Source organism: Pelobates fuscus, chromosome 1 (assembly GCF_036172605.1).
Source record: "Pelobates fuscus isolate aPelFus1 chromosome 1, aPelFus1.pri, whole genome shotgun sequence".
Taxonomy (NCBI): domain Eukaryota; kingdom Metazoa; phylum Chordata; class Amphibia; order Anura; family Pelobatidae; genus Pelobates; species Pelobates fuscus.
Genome location: NC_086317.1, coordinates 372,681,608 through 372,696,109, shown reverse-complemented (window position 1 = coordinate 372,696,109; position 14,502 = coordinate 372,681,608).

The window sequence follows — 14,502 nt, the reverse complement described above, 5'->3', positions numbered from 1 at the left end:
CTACCCTATGACAAACCGTTAACCCTTACACTACCCTAACTCTAAGACTTCACTCCTACACTAACCTTTAACTCCTACACTATCTTAACACTTGCAATAACCCTAACCTAAAAATATTATTTTATAATTTTTATATCTTATAAATGTTATATAATGGCAAAGGGTGTATCATAACTCCTGTATGACATTATTTTCCTTTTTATACATGGTTCTATACATGCACAAGTGAGTTTGTTTTGCAATGCTATATAGACCCTAATATTTCCCTATTACATGGTACTTATTATATCCTTAAATGTACTCAATTAATATTGTGAATATTAAACAAATAATGTGTGTTACACACACCAATTACCAGTCACTTTTTCTAATTTCAATAATGTGTAACAAATTACCAGTCATGCCAATTATTGTTGCTTTAAATAAATAAACAAAATTCAAAATTGTATAAATAAATAAATAAATAAATATATATATATATATATATATATATATATATATATATATATATATATATAAAACAACAAGTATAAATGTTTAAGTTGGCTGTATTGCATTGAGGCTGTATTTTAAAGGGGTATCCAGAAGTGTTTGTTTCAATATATTGGATGGTTACTTTTTAAATATTTTATATTTTTTACAAATTTTTTTGAAAACTTTAAAACTTTAAAACTTTTTGAATGGATCTTTTTTATTAAACAGTAGAAAGCTAACTATTAAAATACCAACCCCAGAAGCATGGCTTATGAGGTGAGTTAAACAGTGCTATAGGAAGCTAAATGGACATGTTTGGAGGAGACACTTCCTGGTTTATCTCATTGTTTATTCTCTACAGATGGAGATTTTACAGCAAATGCAGAAACTCGGTATATGAATATCACTTTATATTATATTTAATGATATTTTTCCCATATTTTTAATGCATTATCTATATAACATTGAAAAGGCAATGGGTGAATTTCATCCTGAAGTGCCCCACTAAATAAAGTTACCAATTACACTATTATGAAATCTTGCATTAAGCTTATTGCCGTCACTACTGTTCTAGCCAGGTGAAAGGACAAGAACAAAATTTTAAATTGCTATTCTTCTTCTCCGATGTCTTTATCCAACTGGTCATCTTACGCATATGTTGATATATGACTACAATCATGATAATGGATAAAATCTGCTTTACCAAACACTTTTCCTTCCAAAGAGGACTCACACGCAATGTATTTATTAGAAATGGGCTTCACTGTATTTTAATTAATAGCTGAATACCTATTAAAATTTGACAATTAATACTCTGTTTCTTGATTGCCTTGGCGACTGAGTTATAGCATCAAACTCCTGATTACATCAATGTGTGGGTGATTCTGCTAAAGTGACTGAATCTTGTCGACTGACATAAAGCAGACAGTTCACGTTTATGAGGTCTGTTGAAAAATGGTAGTTAAGAGAATAGTTTTCAAAGACAAATTACAGTTTGGTCTCATAGTGCATATACCATGCTTCACAATTATCTGCCTCGAATGCTACTGCACAATCTGTGATGGTATTATACGGTATATGGAAAAATTGTTTAGTGAAACACAGGTTATTTTTTTATTTTAATTTTTTTTTTTTGCAATTTGTTGCAAATTGCTAATCCATAATGGAAAGAAGTAAGCAAAAGTTGTATTTGATTTTGTTCACTTAAATTGACCTTCCAGATTCAACCATTCTGTTTTTGTAGCAGATTCTAGATTAGGTGGTTAGAAAATGGCTAGAGGCTTGTTTCAAATCAATGCAAAGTCAAATGCCACTCCACTTACATTTAACGCACCAGTGCAGAGGCTTCCAGTAACTATTGGCAGTTAGCAATATATAAGACAAGACAAAAAGAAAAAAACAAATAACTGGCCTTAGAGATGCAAAAATATGGACGGCAAATATTTTGTGATTTTTGTAGGTGTAGTTGCAGCTACTATTTTGTCATGGCTTGAGAATGCTCTATCGTTTTATTTTTAAGAAACCTACACTACCTATGGATGGCTTGTAATTCATATCAAAATACAATGAGAATATTTATAGAGATAGTTTTTGTTCTGTACAATTAAAAACACAGTTGTTCTATGTGTTTAGTATTGTTAGGCTTGTTCTGTTTCAATTGATTTTTCTCAAACATTTCTACATACAGTATAGATTTCATTATATTTTTACATCCTATACACGAGTTTACTTTTAAAGGAACAAGCATGTATTCTAAGCATGTAAGGATTTGTCATATTTATTTAGATTTTAACCGCTTCTCCCCTGGCTATGATCATCATTGCAGATATCAGCCTATCCAATGTACCCTCATAGGAAGCATTGGAGGACTATTTATTTATTACTGGCATTTATAAAGCGCCAACAAATTCTGCAGTGCTGTACAATTGGAAAATAAGACAAAACAAAATAAGAACAGACTGATACAACAAGTAGAGGCCCCCTACCTGTGAGCTTACAATCTAAAGGTTAATATTAGTAGATGAGACAAGAGGTAGCATAGGAATTTGTATGTGATGACAGAGAGAGTTAATGGTATAACTGCAGTAGCTGATAACGTGAAGGTAATAGGGAGGTGATTGGCTGTGGATCCAAACAGTTGGAGGTTCATGCTTTATAGATAGAAAGAACCAGGGTGGGTGGGTGGGAGCAGAGGAGGGGGGTGGGTAGAGCCGAGTAAAATTAAATGGTCTTCATGTTGCAGGGATGGATAGTTTGGGTCTAAGGAAGAGAGATAAGACAGTTACTTAACAGGAATTTACTGCTGGGAGTGACAAGCCAGCCATTTGTCATAAACAGTTAAATATTTGCTAACCATTCTAATATTTGCTAAATTCTAACAGCCAGATTATTAATACCGTATATACTCGAGTATAAGCCGAGTTTTTTAGCACATTTTTTGTGCTAAAAAAACCCAACTCGGCTTATACTCGAGTCAATGTCTGTATTATGGCAATTTGCATTGCCATAATACAGACAATGGGGCTGTGGGGGCTGCAGAGATCTTACTTACCTCTCCTGCAGCTCCTGTCAGCTCTCTCCTCCTCTGCGCCATCCGTTCAGCACCTCGGTCAGCTCCCAGAGTAAGTCTTGCGAGAGCCGCGGCTCTCGCGAGACTTACACTGAGAGCTGACAGAGGGAGCTGCACAGACCGCGCGGAGGAGGAGAGAGCTGACAGGAGCTGCAGGAGAGGTAAGTAAGATCTCTGCAGCCCCCCCCCCCACTGAACTGCCAATGCCACTGGACCACCATGGAAGGAGAGCCCCCCTCCCTGCTATGTATCAAGCAGGGAGGGGGGACGAAAAAAAAAGATAGTAATAATAATAAAAAAATAATTAAATAATAAATAATAATAAAAAATAAATAATAATTAAATAAAATAAATAAAAATAATAATAAATAATAATAATAAAAAAATAAAATAATAATAATAAAAAAAATTGCCCACCCCCCACCAAGGCTCTGCAACACACACACACACACACACACACACACACCACTCATACACACACACTGCACTCATACACACACTGCACTCATACACACACACTGCACTCATACACACACACTGCACTCATACACACACACTGCACTCATACACACACACACCACTCATACACACACGCTGCACTCATACACACACGCTGCACTCATACACACACGCTGCACTCATACACACGCTGCACTCATACACACGCTGCACTCATACACACGCTGCACTCATACACACACTGCACTCATACACACGCTGCACTCATACACATGCTGCATTCATACACACGCTGCACTCATACACACACACTGCATTCATACACTCACACTGCATTCATACACACACTGCATTCATACACACACACTGCATTCATACACACACACTGCATTCATTATACACACACTCGAAATAAATATTCAATTAATATATTTTTTTTAGGATCTAATTTTATTTAGAAATTTACCAGTAGCTGCTGCATTTCTCACCCTAGTCTTATACTCGAGTCAATACGTTTTCCCATTTTTGGGGGTAAAATTAGGGTCCTCAGCTTATATTCGGGTCGGCTTATACTCGAGTATATACGGTAACTACATGTAACAGGAAGTACAAACAATTACAGTAGTAAACTGTATGTCACAATGGTAGCATCATTATAGTAAAATATTAATCTAGAAACAAAATGAAAGAAGTCCAGTTAAATATCTTCTGCATCTGTTTGTACCTTTTAAGGCTGCAGTATTCAAAATTAAATGGCCTTCAGGACTAGTGCGCTTGTGCCAATCAGCATTACCTTGTAGAGATGTATTGGTTCTTTGGGAGTCTTTGCATGATTGCAGATTGCAGGACTGCACCAAAAAGAGACTCTATATTCAAAAAGATTCAAACGCTCAACCAGGAAACTACAGACCTGTGAGCTTAACATCTATGGTTGGGAAATTATTTGAAGGGCTGTTAAGAGATAATGTTCAAGAATTAACTTTGAACAAACTTATAAGTAGCAAGTATCAACATGGTTTTATGAAAGACAGGTCATGCCAAGCTAACTTATTTGTGTTCTATGAAGACGTTAGTGGAAATATATATCAGGGTGATCCAGTAGATGTGATCTACTTGGATTTTGTCAAGGCATTTGATACAGTTCAACACAAAAGATTACTATTAAAATCAGTTGGTTAAGAAGACAAATTGTGTTTGTGGATAGAACACTGGCTTAAAGATAGAGTGTAAAAAGTAGTTGAAAATGGAAACTTTTCAAATTGGACAAAAGTGGTAAGTGAAGTGCCTCGGAGGTCTGTCTGTGTCAACTTCTCTTGATTTTGTTAAATATAAATTATCTTGAAGTGGGCATTGAAAGTCATTTGTCAGTGTTTGCAGATGACACAAAACTAGGTAAGAAAATACAATCTGAACATGATATCACTTCAGAGGGATTTGGAAATAGTTAAGACCACACCAGTTTTAAAGAATGATATTGCAGAACTAGAAAAAGTGCAGGAGCAAGCTACAAAGTTAGTAAGGGAGTGGTAACCATTAGTTATGAGGAAAGGCAACTCAAAGTGGATTGCACTACACAAATATATAAATAGGGTCAGTACAAACAGCTATGTACTAATGAGTCCAATAGCATTTTCGCCTATAGCAGGGGAAAGGATTCTTTACAGTATGAACAATAAAGATGTGGAATACTCTGCCTAAAGAGGTTGTCTTATCTGAGTCTATAGATAATTCTAATAGGCTTAAATGCTTTTTTGCATAAACAGAATATTCAAGTATATAGTTGATGTATGTAACCCAGGTTGTTGATCCAAGGAGAAATCTGATTGCCATTATTATTATTATTATTATGATATTTATAGAGCGCCGTCAAATTCTGCAGCGCTTTACAATGGGTGGACGAACAGACATGTAGTTGTAACCAGACATGTTGGACACACAGGAACAGAGGGGTTGAGGGCCCTGCTCAATGAGCTTACATGCTAGAGGGAGTGGGATAAAATGACACAAAAAGGTAAGGGTAGTATTAGACTAGTGACAGTTGCAGAAGAGGAATCAGTTGGGATCTATTAACAGTTTAATTGATACGCTTTTATGAAGAAGTAGTTTTTTAACGATTTTTTGAAGTGGAGACTGGGTGAGCATCTAACGGAGGAGGGAAGCGAGTTCCACAGGAACGGTGCAGCCCTCAAAAAATCTTGAAAGGCGAGCATCAGAGGTGGGAGTACGGACAGAAGATAGATGTAAGTCTTCAGCAGATCGTAAGGGCCTAGACGGGACATACTTGTGTATAAGGGAGAATAGATAGGTGGGAGCAGCATTATGTAGAGATTTGAAAGCAAGAACCAGAATTTTAAATTGAGCTCTATATTTTATAGGAAGCCAATGTAGGGACTGACAGAAGGGTGAGGCATGGGAGGTGTGGGCGGACAGGAAGATGAGCCTCGCCGCCGCATTCATTATGGACTGTAACGGCGCAATTTGGGAGCACGTAAGACCACTGAGAAGCGGATTACAGTAGTCAAGGCGAGAAAGGACAGTGGAATGGACCAACACCTTCGTCGCATCTGGCGTTAAGTAGGGGCGGATGCGCGCAATGTTTTTGAGATGGAAATGACAGGATTTGGCGATAGATTGAACATGAGGCTTGAAGGAGAGGTCAGAGTAAAAGAGAACACCTAGGCAGCGAGCCTGCGTGGTGGAATTGATGGTAGCACCATTGACTTGGAGGGAGACAGACACAGGAGTAACAACACTTGAGGGAGGAAAGACCAGAATTTCAGTTTTGGTCAAGTTTAGTTTAAGGAAGTGGGCAGCCATCCAGTTAGAAACAGCAGAGAGGCAGTCAGAGACACTAGTCAAGAGGGACGGGGAGAGATCAGGAGAGGACAGGTAGATTTGTGTGTCATCTGCATAGAAATGATATTGGAAGCCAAAGGAGCTAATGAGTTTACCAAGGGAGGCAGCAGGGGCGGGCTGGGCCGGGGGTCAGGGAGGCAATTGCCCCCCAGGCCGCCCGAAATTATTTTAGGACCGGCCGCGGCGGGCCGGCCCTTTAAATGCTGCAGCCGCCGAGCGCTCTGTAAAGAGCGTTCAGACGGCTGCAGCTGCTTTTCCCTCCCTCCCCTCCCCTCCCCTGTAGGTGGCCGAGCTGCACTCCGGTCCGCGGTCCCGGCCGGAGTGATGGGAAGGTGCACACTGAGTGTGCACTTCCTGTCAGTCCGGCCGGGTACAGGAAACAGAAACTCCTGTACCCGGCCGGACTGACAGGAAGGTGCACACTGAGCACCTTCCTATCACTCCGGCCGGGACCGCGGACCGGAGTGCAGCTCGGCCACCTACAGGGGAGAGGGTAAGAAGGGGGGGGGGGAGAGAGTAAAAAGAGGGGAGGGGGAGAGTAAAAAGAGGGGAGGGGGAGAGTAAAAAGAGGGGAGGGGGGGAGAGTAAAAAGAGGGGAGGGGGAGAGTAAAAAGAGGGGAGGGGGGGAGAGTAAAAAGAGGGGAGGGGGAGAGTAAAAAGAGGGGAGGGGGGAGAGTAAAAAGAGGGGAGGGGGGGAGAGTAAAAAGAGGGGAGGGGGAGGGGGAGGGGGGGAGGGGGAGGGGGGGAGAGTGAGGGGAGGGGGGGAGAGTAAGAAGAGGGGAGGGGGGAGAGTAAGAAGAGGGGAGGGGGGGAGAGTAAGAAGAGGGGGGGAGAGAGTAAGAAGAGGGGGGGAGAGAGTAAGAAGAGGGGGGGAGAGTAAGAAGAGGGGAGGGAGGGAGAGTAAAAAGAGGGGAGGGGGGAGAGTAAGAAGAGGGGAGGGGGAGAGTAAGAAGAGGGGGGAGAGTAAAAATAGGGGAGGGGGGGAGAGTAAAAAGAGGGGAGGGAGGGAGAGTAAAAAGAGGGGAGGGGGAGAGTAAGAAGAGGGGAGGGGGGAGAGTAAGAAGAGGGGAGGGGGGAGAGTAAGAAGAGGGGGGGAGAGTAAGAAGAGGGGAGGGGGGGAGTAAGAAGAAGGGGGGAGTAAGAAGAGGGGAGGGGGGGTAAGAAGAGGGGAGAGTAAGAAGAGGGGGGAGTAAGAGGGGAGGGGGAGTAAGAAGAGGGAAGAGAGGGAGTAAGAAGAGGGGAGGGGGGATAATAAGAGGGGGGAGTAAGAAGAAGGGGGAAGTAAGAAGGAGGGGAGATAAGAAAAAGAGGGGGGTAAGAAGAAGAAGGGGGGAGTAAGAACAAGATTGGGGAGTAATTAGAAGAAGGGGTAAGAAGAAGAGGGGGTAAGAAGAAGAAGGGGGAGTAAGAAGAAGAAGGGGGAGTAAGAAGAAGAGGGGGGAGTAAGAAGAAGAGGGGGGAGTAAGAAGAAGAAGGGGGGTAAGAAGAAGGGGGGTAAGAAGAAGAAGGGGGTAAGAAGAAGAATGGGGTAAGAAGAAGAAGGGAGGGTTAAGAAGAAGAAGGGGTAAGAAGAAGGGGGGAGTAATAAGAAGAAGGGCGTAAGAAGAACAAGGGGGGGGGAGTAAGAAGAACACAGGGGGGGTGAGAACACACAGAGGGAGGAGTGAGAAGAACACAGGGAGGGTGGAGGGGGGATGAGAAGAGCACAGGGAGGGTGGGTGAGTGTGAGAAGAGACCGCTAGGGGAGGGTGGGGGAGAGGAGAGACCACTAAGGGGCAGGGGAGAGCTCTAAGGGACAGAAGGGACAGCTCTATAGGACAGGGGGCAAGACAGGGATCTCTTTAACACTACGCACCCACACACACACACACACACACACAATGCATCCCTATACATACACAGAAACACACAATGCACCCCTATACATACACAGAAACACACAATGCATCCCTATACATACACAGAAACAGAACATGCTTCCCTTACACACAGAGAAACACACAATGCATCCATTACACACACACACAATGCAACCCTTACACACAAAGACAATGCATCATTTGCACACATACACAGAAACATACAATGCAAACCCTTACACACATATGCAAACACACACACTGTTTTTCTTACATACACACAGAAACACAATGCATCTCTTACACAAACTGGTATCCCTATACACTACATACCATAAGCACACATATGAGATAACACATAACACATCCCCTACACACTCCACTCCCTGTGAGCGAGCTCATGGGTGGGTGGAACATATAAGTGGACTTATGAGTGGGCCTTATGGGCATACTCACCGTCAGGCACTGGGGCCCAGATCTTGAGCTGTGTAAGAGGCCCCCAAAAAATGGAGCTGCTTCCAATTCTCCCAGAACGTTGAATTTTGTGACCACAGTTGCAAACAGCCTCCAGAGGTTCTGTTCTACACCAGACCAGTGGAGCCAAACTGCAGCCCATCATCATCCTCATCTAATTGTAAGTAGGCAATCTAGTATATTATTAGTGACACTAATCTATAATTTACCTCACATTAAAGGGACACTATAGCTTAATGAAGTGGTTCTGGTGTCTATAGCTGGTCCCTGCAGGCTTTTTAATGTAAACACACACTGTGTGCAGCACTGGCGTTAGTTCATATGGCAGATCATATGGGTGGGGCATTGTGATGTCACATGGGGGGGGCGGCAAATTTATATTTTGTCTAGGGCGGCAAAAATCCTTGCACCGGCTCTGATCCTGGGCAGGTGCACCAGTCTACTGGTGACCCACAGGAGGGGAGTGCACTGATTGCACTGCACTCTCCTCCTGCCCAGACCCGTCTTGACCGCAGTGCAAGTGCCCTCTGCCCCTAATTTACAGTGGCTCACACTCAGAACAAGCAGTGCCTAGATCCCTTTGCAGAGACGGAAACAAAGAGGTTCTGCGGCAGCTGGCCGTCCTGCAAGCATTACATTAAACAGCTGTTCCCCATGCAGCCACAGGTGGCGTTGTGCTGGGAGACTGTGATTACTCTTCACTTCCTCCCAGCCTACAGAGCAGCGCATGGGGGAGAGAGGAGGAGGCATGATTTAATCTTGAATAAATCCTCTAAGCAAACCTTTATAAATTTGGGGGGGATCAGCTCTGTTTCCACAGTTTATTGGTGTTTACTCTCATCTCTGTATTAATATTGAGGGATGTCTAAGTAGTAACATCAGTGTGTGTCAGCAGGGCCAGCCGTTAGGGTGGGCAAGCTGTGCGGTCACGCAGGGTGCCATGACAACAGAGGCGCCCGGCGGCCAACACAGCTCACAAGTTGGGTACACCAGCATATTTAATTTAAACGATTCGCTGGTGGTCCACTGGTGCGCACCAGCAGTAGGTGCAGTCAGATCATATCCTCTCCCTCGTGGTTCCGGCGCTCAGTTAGTGAGTCAGAGCACAGGCTCAGAGATTCTCAGCCTGTGCTCTGACAACATTGAAAGTCAGAGCCGTGAAGGAGCGGGTATGGCAAAGAGCTACTGATTAGCATAACATCAATATCTGTTATAAAACCAGAAAAAGGTGGGCATGGATGGTGAACTAATTTGGTGGCGCAATGGGCCACTTGACTGGTTTTGCCCCCCAGGCCTAAGGCTGCCAGCCCTCCCCTGGGAGGCAGTATAGATGGAGAACAGTAGGGGACCAAGGACTGAACCTTGGGGGACACCAACAGAGAGGAGTTGGGGAGAAGAAGCAGAGCCAGAGAAAGAAACACTGAAAGAGCGCTGGGAGAGGTAGGAGGAGCACCAGGAGAGAGCAATATCTTGTAGACCTATATTGCGGAGGATGAGAAGAAGCTGTTGATGATCAACAGTGTCAAAAGCCACAGACAGGTCAAGGAGAATTAGGATAGAGTAGTGTAGAGAGTAGAGTAGATTTTGCAGCGAGTAGATCATTGGATACTTTGGTCAGTGCCGTATCCACAGAGTGCTTAGCGCGGAAACCAGACTGAAGCGGGTCTAGCAGAGAGTTGGACTCGAGGAAGTCTGTCAATCTCGCATACACAATTCTTTCAAGGCATTATGGAGTCAAAAAGGACTTCCCTTTTTTGTGGCATAATTAGAGATCTGTAGTTCAGTTGAGTCTGTTGTTCACATGGTGAATGCACAAAGGGAAAATTTTAAACAACTTTACGTTAATTTAAGTGGTTTGGGTGTGTAGATCATGCTCCTGTATTCTTAATGCTCAAGTCTCTCCCATTTAGATAACAAATTATTTGTTTCTGTTTATGCGGATGTAGTCATGAAGAGCTAGAATTCTTTTTATACTAATAATAAAGGTGTGTAGGGACCCATTAATTTTAATATTAAAATATCTGCTCTACATGGATATGCTAGTATACTAAGGGGTCTATTTACTAAAACTAAAATCTGTGGTGTAGTTGCTTCTTTGTGAGTTTTGTGTGTGCGTATGTGAGTGTTGTGTATTTGTTGAGTGCCTTGCAAAAGTATTCTCCCCCCCTTGGCATTTTTTGTGTTTTCTAACCTGGAATTAACATGGATTGTTTGAGGATTTTCATCACTTAATTTACAGAACATGCCCACAACTTTGAAGATTTTTTTTTTTTTATTGTGAAGCAAACAACAAATAGGACAAAATAACAGAAAAAGGCAATGTACATAACTATTCACCTCCCTAAAGTCAATACTTTGTAGAGCCACCTTTTGCAGCAATCACAGCTCCAAGTCACTTTGGATAAGTCTCTATGAGCTTGCCACATCTTACCACTGGGATTTTTGCCCATTCCTCCTTGCAAAACTGCTCCAACTCCTTCAAGTTGGATGGTTTGCGCTTGTGAACAGCAATCTTTAAGTCTGACCACAGATTTTCTATTGGATTGAGGTCTGGGCTTTGACTAGGCCATTCCAACACATTTACATGGATCCCCTTAAACCACTCAAGTGTTGCTTTAGCAGTGTGTTTGGGGTCATTGTCCTGCTGGAAGGTGAACCTCCGTCCTAGCCTCAAATCACACACAGAGTGGTACAGGTTTTGTTTAAGAATATCACTGTATTTAGCACCATCCATCTTTCCCTCAACTCTGACCAGTTTCCCAGTCCCGGCTGTGGAAAAACATCCCCACAGCATGATGCTACCACCACCGTTTCACTGTGGGGATGGTGTTCTTTGGGTGATGTGATGTATTGGGCTTGCACCAGACATAGCATTTTCTTTGATGGCCGAAAAGTTAAATTTTAGTCTCATCAGACCAGAGCACCTTTCTCCATACATTTTGGGAGTCTCCCACATGCCTTTTCAGAAACTCAAAACGTGCCATTTTTTTTTTTTTGCTGAAAGTAATGGCTTTCTTCTGGCCACTCTGCCATAAAGCCCAACTCTCTGGAGCGTACAGCTTATAGTCGTCCTATGTACAGATACTCCAGCCTCTGCTGTGGAACGCTGCAGCTCCTCCAGGGTTACCTTAGGTCTCTGTGCTGCCTCTCTGATTAATGCTCTCCTTGCCCGGTCCGTGAGTTTTGGTGGGCGGCCGTCTCTTGGCAGGTGTGCTGTTGTGCCATGTTCTTTCCATTTGGTTATGATAGATTTGATGGTGCTCCTGGGGATCATCAAAGAATTGGATATTTTTTATAACCTAACCCTGACTTGTACTTCTCAACAACATTGTCCGTTACTTGTTTGGAGAGTTCCTTGGTCTTCATGGCAGTGTTTGGTTAGTGGTACCTCTTGGTTAGATGTTGCAGCCTCTGGGGCCTTTCAAAAAAGGAGTGTTTATGTAATGACAGATCATGTGACACTAAGATTGCACACAGGTGGACATCATTTCACTAATTATGTGACTTCTGAAGGTAATTGGTTGCACCAGAGCTTTTAATGGGCTTCATAACAAAGGGGGTGAATACATACGCACATGCCAATTTTCTGTTTTCTATTTCTAAAAAATAGTTTTATGTATATATTTTTCTCATTTCACTTCAACAACTTAGACTATTGTGCTCTGATCCATCACATAAAATGCAAATTAATAAAACATTGAACTTAAGGCTGTAATGTAACAAAATGGGTAAAAAGTCAAAGGGGTGAATACTTATGCGGGGCACTGTATGCGTTGTGTGTGGTATGTATGTGTGTTGAATATCTCTGGTTTTATGTGAGTGTATAAGGTGTATTGTTTGTATGTGTGGAGCGGTTTACAGTATTGCATATGTGTGTGTGCTTGGAATATTTGTGGGGTATGTTTTTGTGGGCTATTTGTTGTTTGCTCTAAAGGTGCGCATATAGGTTGTGGTATTTATATGTATAGGACTCTCCGTGGTGTCATGTGTATGTATGTGGACTGTTTGTGGTATTGTGTGTATATATGCAGACTGTTTTATTATGTATGTGTGTCGGCTATGTGTTGTGTTATATATGTATGTGAGTATGTCCTGTGATATTGTGTGTGGGGAGAGATTTTGTGTCATTGCATGTGTGCATGGAATGTTTTTGGGTTTTACATTTGTAAGCTATTTGCTATATTGCATGTGTAAATATGGGCTGATGATTGTGTTATGTATGTGTTTATGTGTATGTGTCTCTCTGTGGAGTTATGTGTGGCTGGCTTGCAGGATTGTGTATATGTAGCTGTCTGTTGTTTGTGGATTGTATGGGAATTGTGTGTACCAGAGGTGTTTGCAGGAATTGATTTCATTCCTATAAATTTTGTTTAGATTTTTGTTTTAAAGTTATTATAAAGTTGTTTAATGGCCCCTTTGCCTATATTTTACCAGGAGGTAAGGCATTAATATCAATTGTTCCCTGGTGATCAGGTGGTTGAAGCTGTTGAGCACCTTCTGTGAGTGCAGGTAAACCATCACCCTGCACCGTTCCTGTGCTTTTCTGAGTGTTTTCCATGGTAATCCACTCTAACATATAGTGTCAGAGCAGGAGGGAGGGTTAGCTATGGTGTCTGCACCCGTAGAAGGTCAGATTACAGACTCCTCTACGCTGCTGAGGTTCTCTGTCTTCCTTCTCCTAGTTAGTAATAACTGCAGTAGTTTGATGAGGGTTTAATAATCCTAGATTTGCAGGGACCTGATCATCACTCCAATTGGATTGCTAGGACTGGCTAACTAATAGGAACAATGAACATGTAGGACAATATTTCCATTTCCTTTTCTTACTTGTTAGAACTTATATTTCAAATCAACCAATGACTTGCCATGTTCCTGACTTACCTGGGTTGTATGCAATAACACCATATCCTTTCATTCTCTCTACCAACACGCAGGGTGCTATAATAATTCAAGAGCCTTAGACTCAGCTGGGACAAAATCAGTCAGGGGGAAGGGTACTTTGTTTCACTGGTTCTTATGTCCTGTGACTTGCTTTGGAACACTAATCCTATAAATAATGGGTAAATGTGAGGTTTCAGCCTTTATTGCGCTAATTGGATTTAGCATTCTGGGATGCATTTGGGATACATTCAACTTTTGTTTGCTAAACTGATGAGAATATGATAGGAAACAAAATGATATATAAAAATTAAATTAACAGCCTATTAAAAAGATTAGGTGTTAAAAAAAAAAAAGAAATACTACGCTAAAATATTTAGCCTGGATTTATTATAATAAAAAGTAGTCTTTCTAGCCAAAAGTTTCAATATGGCAACTTAATATGTTGAGAAACGCGTAATGTCCAAATTAGCTCAAAGGTAAAATAAAAATGATCATAAAAATTATAAAGAGTTTACATTATGGAATATCTTATGCAATAAAATATTTCAATTACAGCCCTGAGGTCGATAGAAAGATTCTGTTTAATAGCTGTGCATCACTGAGTGCTTTACAGCTATGTCCTTGAGCTCAATGTCCTCTGGCTTTGTAAAGCTGGATGTGTGTACTTAAATCTAGATCACATGTTTCTAAAGTGCAACCCTTCGATCCATTATACAGAACTGACCCGTGGATTCTTTTTGTAATAAGCCAATTGAGATTTTAGGGACCCCTTTCCAACTTCTACTGCATTTGCTAATCAAGAAAATACTTGATGCAGGTGCATGGGCGTCCGCAGGAATTTTCCCGGGGGGGGGGGAGGAGGGGGCATAATTGTAATGACATCAAATTAAAGGAACATTCTGGTCATCATAACAACTTCATCTAAATGAA